The 7,628-nt window shown below is 51.9% G+C and overlaps 1 pseudogene; it reads right to left on the bottom strand.

Moving 5' to 3' along the window:
* Window positions 1-206: 206 nt before the first annotated feature.
* On the bottom strand, window positions 207-507 carry LOC123240681 (annotated as a pseudogene).
* Window positions 508-7,628: the final 7,121 nt, after the last annotated feature.

Below are 7,628 nucleotides of genomic sequence, written 5' to 3'. Positions count from 1 at the left end.
AATGACTCCTGAAGCAGAGCTTTTCCTCCAAGTGATAGGATGGGTGAAATGTAAATGATCTATGCTTGGAATGGAAAAGATGAATTTCCCAGCACTCCAGGAACTCTGGGCTATAATGGGAGCCTCGAAAAGTAGCAAGGACAGGAAGCAGCCCTTGGAACAAAGTCTGGGAAGGAGAACTGCCACTGGCATACCTGAAGGACTGTCTAAGAGGTGAGACAAAAAGGCAAGACCTGAGGATATGCTGCCAATGGAGTCATAACATATTTACCAATCCAGAACAACAGAAAGAGCACCCCAAAGCCCATGAAGAGGGAGGCCACCAGGGAGGTGAACAGCTCTTTATAGGTTTCTCAGGTCTATTTGGTAGGTGAAGGTAACCTGATTTGCGATGAAGTAGGCAGTAAAAGACAAACAGATGGCCAACAAGAATATGGTGAGATGAATATGGAGGAATATGGCTGAGTTCACCAGCTTTGTCTATCTGTTCGTGGCTTCCAGCTCCATCCTGCTGGCAGGCAGGGCCTCTGCTCTGGCTACAGGACCAGAAATCCACTGGAAGGCCATTCCAAGATGAGGTCCAATAGAAAAGACAGCCAGCACAAGCAGGGGCAGGAAAAGCCCTCATTCAGATATAACAAACCTGAACATGGAGAGCTGGCTACCAGCAGGAGAGATCTCAGCCCCAAATGAAAGCAGAGAAATCTGGACTCTGAGGGAAGAAGGCAAAGATCTCAGCTCCAAAGAAAGAAGGCAGCTTTCTGTTTTGAGCAAGTCTATTCTGGGTGGGTCCTCCTAGCTCCAAAGACCCACCTGCCCCACCTCTGAAGTCCCAAAATCAGAGCTTTTCTCCAGTGGCACCCAAGGCAAGAACCTCAGGACCCTCTACTCTCCACCCCAAGCTTTGTCTGCCACCATCTAGAATGCCACCATCACCAGAATGACCCATCTTCAACCTCAGACTCCTTCCAGGCTGCCTCACTCAGCTCTCCAGTGTGAAGAAGGGATTAACTCTCCCCTATTATTCTTTAGATTTTAGCCACCAGGAGTGTATACACCCAAACTTAATCCTTAAGTGGGGGAGGGAGGTCTATGATCCACATGTGCTGGCAAGTGACAAATCAAAAACAACTGACTGCCCCCTGGGCAGTCCAAAGCAAAGTTAAAGCTGCCATTGGTCCACATAAAAGTGAAAGGTAGACACAGAAGTGACACAAAGAACTGTCTTTAAATATGATTATAATGGGGGCAGCTGGGTGGCTCAGTGGATTGAGAGCCTGACCTAGAGACGGGAGGTCCTAGGTTCAAATCTGGCCTCAGACTCTTCCTAGCTATGTGACCCTGGGCAAGTCAATATTGGCTCCAAGACAGAAGGTAAGGTTCAAAAAAACAAACAAATAAATGGATGAATGAATGAATGAATAAACAAATAAATGAATGGATGAATAAATATGATGGTAACTTCCTGTGAGGAGGTTTTGCCTTTTGAACTTGGCCTTGGAGGAACTCGGGCTTGAGACCTCAGACTGCTTCCCTTTGGACTGCCACGTGGGTGAGTGAAAAGGCTGACTCCCTTTCCTGGCTTTTCTGGAAAGACTAGCCTCCAGAGAGGCCCCTTGTCTTGGGGGAGACCTTGTGGCTAGAAGCCTTGTTTAATTAATCTCTGGGCCCCCCACTTTTGCTGGGGCCTTGGAAGCCCTGCCTGGTTTGGACCGGGCTGGAGTAATTATCTCTCTCTCATTTTCCCTACTTTCACTCTTTCTATTTGTAAATAAACTACCATAAAAGTCATTCTGACCTGAGTCTTTCATTTGGAATTAAGTACTTAATTCCTGGCAACCAAACTTTTAAATATTCAGTCCAACCATAATTTTACCCTTTACACCAGTTCCCACCCAGCAGACCTGCTCTCATCATTGGGGGCAGTTACCCTCAGGCAGCCCAGCCCATCTCCCTTGAGTGCTGCTCTCTGGCCATCTTGACACCCAGCCTTTCCAAGGCTCTTTCCCCTTGAACTCGAGGAAATACAATCACATCTTTCACACCCATATCCCCAAGCACTTACCACTCACTTACTGAGTCTCTCCTGTGGGTCTGTGGGTAATGGCTGCCAAAAATGAATTTTGGAAAGAACCTAACTGACTGCACTTGATGCTACATTTGGTGTTTTTATATAGATGTATGGAATGTCCTCATTTGTACCTCCCTTCCCCCATCCCTTTAAGAAAATTCATGGGACTCACCCACTTCTTTTTATTCTGTCTGATAAGGCACAAAGGGCCTATCAAATGTTGACAAACCATCTGACCAATGAAGCTGACAATGTACTCTTTGGACTGGAATAAGGAGCTTTGCTAAAGGCTCTCTAACCCTAACACTAAATTCTCACCCTTTTTCTTCTGCTAAAAATGTACCTTTTCCTATCCACGTGCCCTCACCTGATCTGATCCAACACTTCTTGGTAAGCCTCCCTCCCAGGTCTGCTGACCTGTCCAAACCCTGAGTGCTGGAGGTCAGGAGCAGAGAATGTCCCTGCGCCATCCCTGGAATTGTGAGGCACACATAGCCATTTCCCACTGACAGACTGTCACACTCTTGGGTGAAAGAATAAATGGCACTCACTGTACCTGTCTGTGACCTGGACTGGCTTATTCATTCGGGCGTGATACCAAGGACCTGGAAGCAGGAGCAGATGGTGTTAGCTCTGGGATAGCAAGCAGGGACGGAGCCCTTGGAGGCCTTGTAGAGAGAGGCCACTGGTACCTTGGGGAGTGCAATTTCAGCCAAGCTGAGGAGCCTGAAGCTCCACAGGAAGGTGAGGAGTTTGGAAGAAGCCAGCAGAGGTAGAGAGAAAAAGTCCAGCCCATGCCCTTGGCTCCCTGAGGCTCTGTAGAACTCCAGTATCCTTACCCAGAAATTCCCAAATGGGGTCACAAAGAGTCCGACACAACTGAAATGACCAAAGAAAAACAACTTTAGAACAACAGCTAATACCAACATGCATAGTCGGTGATTTCTAGAAATGAGAGCCCCAAGCATCCATCATGAACCGAGTGGATACACAATCTGCCCTGGACCTGTCTGGCGGCATCCTGTGCTGCCTTACTCTGTCTGTTCCTAGCAAGTGTCAATTTAAGAACCAAAGAAGCCACAATTACATTGATCTATGATAACTCTTGATATGAGGACACTGATAATTCCTCCAAATTAAATGACATTAGACTGAGAGGGCTGGTGGCACAGAGTGGACACCACACAGCCTTCTCGCACCTTCCTCCCCTCCACCTGGGCTTTAACTCAGGGTCTCTGGCTTCCTTCAAAGACCCTCCATCTCCTCACTCTGCCCCTTTCCAATGACTGTGTCTCCTACTCGAGTGTCCTCCCTCCTCCCCTAAGCCTCCTGGCTTCTTTCTTAGCTCAGCTCTAATCTCCCCTTCTGAGAACAAGCCTTTCCTGGTCTCTGAAATTGCTAGAGGCTCCTGCTCAGAGGGCTCCCATCTACACTGCCCAGAGCTTCTCTGGACACACCTGCTCACAGGGTTTCTTCCCATTAAACTAGGACCTCCCTGAGGGCAAGGTCAGGTTTTATTTAGCTGTTTGCCTCCTCCTCCTCCTCCTCCTCCTTCTCCTCCATGAAATCGGCTGGAAAAAGAAATGGCAAACACTCTAGAATATTTGCCAGGAAAACCTCAAATGGGACCACAGTGGGGCATGACTAATCTATAAAGCAAAGGAAGAAATGTCCCCCAAGCCTCACGTGGGGGTGAGGGTGAGTTCAAGGGCCTGAACATCTCTCAGAGTAACTTTGGGGAAGGGAGGGCCTCCTGGGGGGGGGGGAGCTTCTCTGTGGATGGGGAGGGGGACAGAATGAGCCCAGATCAGGCCCTGAGCTCAGTGAGTACAAGGAGAAGAGCCCCGGGGGCAGCAGGTGAAGCTCCAGAAGGGGCACTGGGTGGATTGAGGGAGACGTTACTGGTTAATCAGTACCCACCCACAGGGTGGGTGGACGGGCATCAGGTGGGGGCGGGGGAGAGCGTGTTGGCATTTCTTCAGTGCCCAAAATCAGAGCTCCTTCCCTGGCATGTGGCCCCACCCCACTCCCGGCTCTCATTGGCTGCTTCTCCCCTTGGCAAGATCTAGCCTAGACATCCCCTTTGGGGAAGGGCCTGGACCAGCCCCGCCTCCCCGGGCTGCCTCCTTGGGGGGGCACCCACTCTCTCCTCTGGGGAGGGCAAAGCCCCACCGTGGCTCTCGGTCCAGACCGAGTCGCACTTCCGTGTTGGTCCCTTTCCTAAGGTCTTTTAAAACGACAGACAGACACACAGACACACTTCAGAATGGGGGCTCCTGGGGGGGCGGGCTTTATTTCTTTTTGCTCCCACGTGGATCCCAGGTCCTGGGCACTGGGAAGATATTCACTGCCTGGGGTCCGAGACACTCCCTTCTGCTCTCCCCTGGCAGGGCTGCTCCTGGAGCATTTGCAGGAATGTCCAGAGAAACCACTGGATTTCCCCAGGAGGACAGAGGCCTCTCCCTGGTAGCCCTCCCGGCGGCCTCCTCCTGGACCCCCGCGAGAGGGAAGAGGGCGGAAGCCGGAAGACCTGGGTTCAAATGAGGCCTCACACATGGGTCAGCCCCGTGACCCTGGGCCAGTCACTTCAGCGGTTTGCCTCACTCTCCCCTTCTGTAAAATGGGCACCTACCAGCGCGGGGCTTGTGAGGAATCCAAGAGGGACACAGAAAAGAAAGCAGGGACAGGAGGAGGCGGGTGTGGACAGAGGCCCGGCTGGATGGGCTCAGGACCAGGAAGGACTCGGTGCCAAGGCCGTGACTGGCTCCCTGGGGCCAGAGGCTAAGTACGAGGACTGGAGAGCTGGGGTGACGCCCTGCGCCTCCCCGGCAACCCTCTGCTCCCCCCGTGCTTCTCCCAGAAGACCCCGCCCCCATTCCTCTTATCCCTGCCCCCGGAACTCTTCTCTAGCTAGTCCCGGGCCCAGGGCACCGCCCAGAAGCGCAGCCACCCCCGATTGGTGCACGGACTGCCCCGCCCCCGGGCCCCAGAGTAGGCCGCGCCCCCCCTCCTCCCACCCTCCTGCACACGCGCACACGCTGGCTCGCGCACTCCCAGACTCTGTAACGGGGTGGGGGAAGGGGTCGGGTCCACTCTAGGGAAGCAGCCAGTGGAGCCGCGCCTGCGCACTGACTCTTCCCCATTCACCCAGTTGCAGCTCCAGAACTCAAGACATGCTCGGTCCAGAAGCTGCCGAGCCGCACCTGAGAGTCCCAGCATGCCCTGCGGTTGCCACAGGGAGAGTCTGAGATCAGAGATGTTTCATGACGCGCGCATTCTGGGAAGTGGAGTCCCCCGGCCTCCGGGCCCGCCCCTGGGGTTAGCGCCCGGTGGGGAAGGGGCTGTAAACTAATAGCCCTTCCTTCCCCCTCTCCCCCACCGGCCCTTCCCGTCCTGGGCCTCTTCCGCCTTAGCCTGGAAGCTCCCCGAGGGCAGTCTGTGTCCGGGTGTATTTGCAGCCCCAGCCAGCTGGGATCTCTGGGAAGGTCCTGCTGCTCCTTCGGCTTTGGGGGGGACCCCGGGGCTCCCTAAGGAGGGGGCAACCCCATCCCCAGGTGGAGGAATCGGGTGACTCGGGGGCTTCCCACCTGGGCCTGGAACCCCCAAGATCTGGGCTCAAACCTGGCCTCAGACCCTGCCCAGCTGGGGGAGCCTGGCCAAGGCCCTTCCCCAGTGTTTACCTCAGTTTCCCCCATTGTGAAATTTAGAGAATATGAGCCTGAGCCGGGGGCTGTAGGGAAGGCGGTCCAGAGTGGATCTGGGGGCAAACAGAGCCGGTTCCTCAGGACCTTCTGGGACTCTGGGCCTAAAGCCTGAGGCCTCTGGGCCAGCTCAGGAAGGTCTCTTTCAGCAGCGCCCCCAGCCCAGGAGGCCCAAAGATCCTTCAGAGGCCTGGAGGGAGGCCCAGGAACTTGAGGAGGCCACAGAAGGCAGCAGCAGCTGAGCCCAGGCTCGGAGCCCTGATGGACAGAGGACAGTCTTGGGGTGTCTGTGTGTCTGTCTGCAGGGCTGCTGGGCTCAGGCTGGTCAGGCCTGTCTGACTCTTCCCCCCTTTGGGGCTTTCTGGGCAGAGATGCTGGGCGACTTTGCCATGTCCTTCTGCAGCCCATTTGACAGGGGAGGAAACTGAGGCAAGCAGGGTCAAGTGACTTGTCCAGGGTCCCACAGAGGGTGAGTTCAGGCCTTCCTGACTCCTGGCCCTGAGTTCTAGCAGACACCAAGGTGCTAAAGGCCCTGGAACATCCTTTTTCTTTTTTTATTGTTTTTTTCCCTAGCATGCTTGCTGTTACTATAAATTCCTCTGCACTCTCCCTGGGTTCAGGAGCTCAGGAAGAAAGAAAACACACAAAAACATACATCGTGTAACCTCTAGAATTGAAGGATCCAAGTGTCCATCTCCAACTGAAGATATGGGCCACCATCCTGGGCCTCCTACTGGCTGATTCCTGATTCTGCCCCTTTCCAATGACTGTCTCTCACCCAGAATGTCCTCCCCCCTCTCCTTGGCTTCTTTCCAATATCAGCTCAAATCTCACCTGAAAACAAGCTTTTCCTGCTTATTGACACGGCCAGAGCCTTCCCAGTCTTTTTTTTTTTTTTTTTTTAAATTTTTAGTATTTTTCCATGGGTCCACGATTCATGTTCTCTCCCTCCCCCCTCCTGGAGCTGACAAGCAATTCCACTGGGTTATACATGTGTTATTACTTGAAACCTATTTCATTTTTGTGATAGAGTAATCTTTTAAAACCAAAACCCCCAATCTTGTACTCATATAAACAAGTGATAAATCATGTTTTCCTTCTGTGTTTCTGCTCCCACAGTTCTTTCTCTAGATGTGGATAGCATCTTTCTCACAGGTCCCTCAATGTCTTGGGTCATTGCATTGTTATATCAAAGTCAGTTATATTTGATCGTCCCATAATGTTTCACTTTCTGCGTACGATGTTCTCCGGTTCTGCTAACTTCACTCTGCATCAGTTCCTGGAGGTCTTTCCAGTTTACATGGAATTCCTCCAGTTCATCATTCCTTACAGCACAATAGTATTCCATCACCATCAAATACCACAATTTGTTCAGCCATTCCCCAATTGATGGACCAACCCTTCATTTTCCAATTTTTTGCCACCACAAAAAGCACGGCTATAAATATTTTTGTACATTTTTTTATTATCATTTTTTATTATCAGAGCTTTTCCCCTCAGAGGGCTCCTGTCTACACTGCCCAGGGCTTCTCCGGACACATCTGCTCACTGTTTCTTCCCATTCGATTCTGGCCTCCAGGGGGCCATTTCATTTCCATCCTTTGTACTCCCTAAGTTTTCTTGATTGCAGACCAAGAGCTCTTCTTCTATACAAGTTGTGACTTCATCTCCGATCTTCTAAAGGATTCTTAGGGTCAAATTCTGATTTAGATTATGAATGTGAAATCCCCTAGCCTGCCCTTATTCTGTAATATTCTTTTTTTTTTTTAACCCTTAACTTCTATGTATTGGCTCCTAGGTGGAAGAGTGGTAAGGGTGGCAATGGGGGTCAAGTGACTTGCCCAGGGTCACACAGC

This window comes from Gracilinanus agilis, chromosome 3, assembly GCF_016433145.1.
Source record: "Gracilinanus agilis isolate LMUSP501 chromosome 3, AgileGrace, whole genome shotgun sequence".
NCBI classification, from domain to species: Eukaryota; Metazoa; Chordata; class Mammalia; order Didelphimorphia; family Didelphidae; genus Gracilinanus; species Gracilinanus agilis.
Note: the sequence above shows the minus strand (reverse complement) of the source record. Positions and strands in the feature narration are given on the sequence as shown.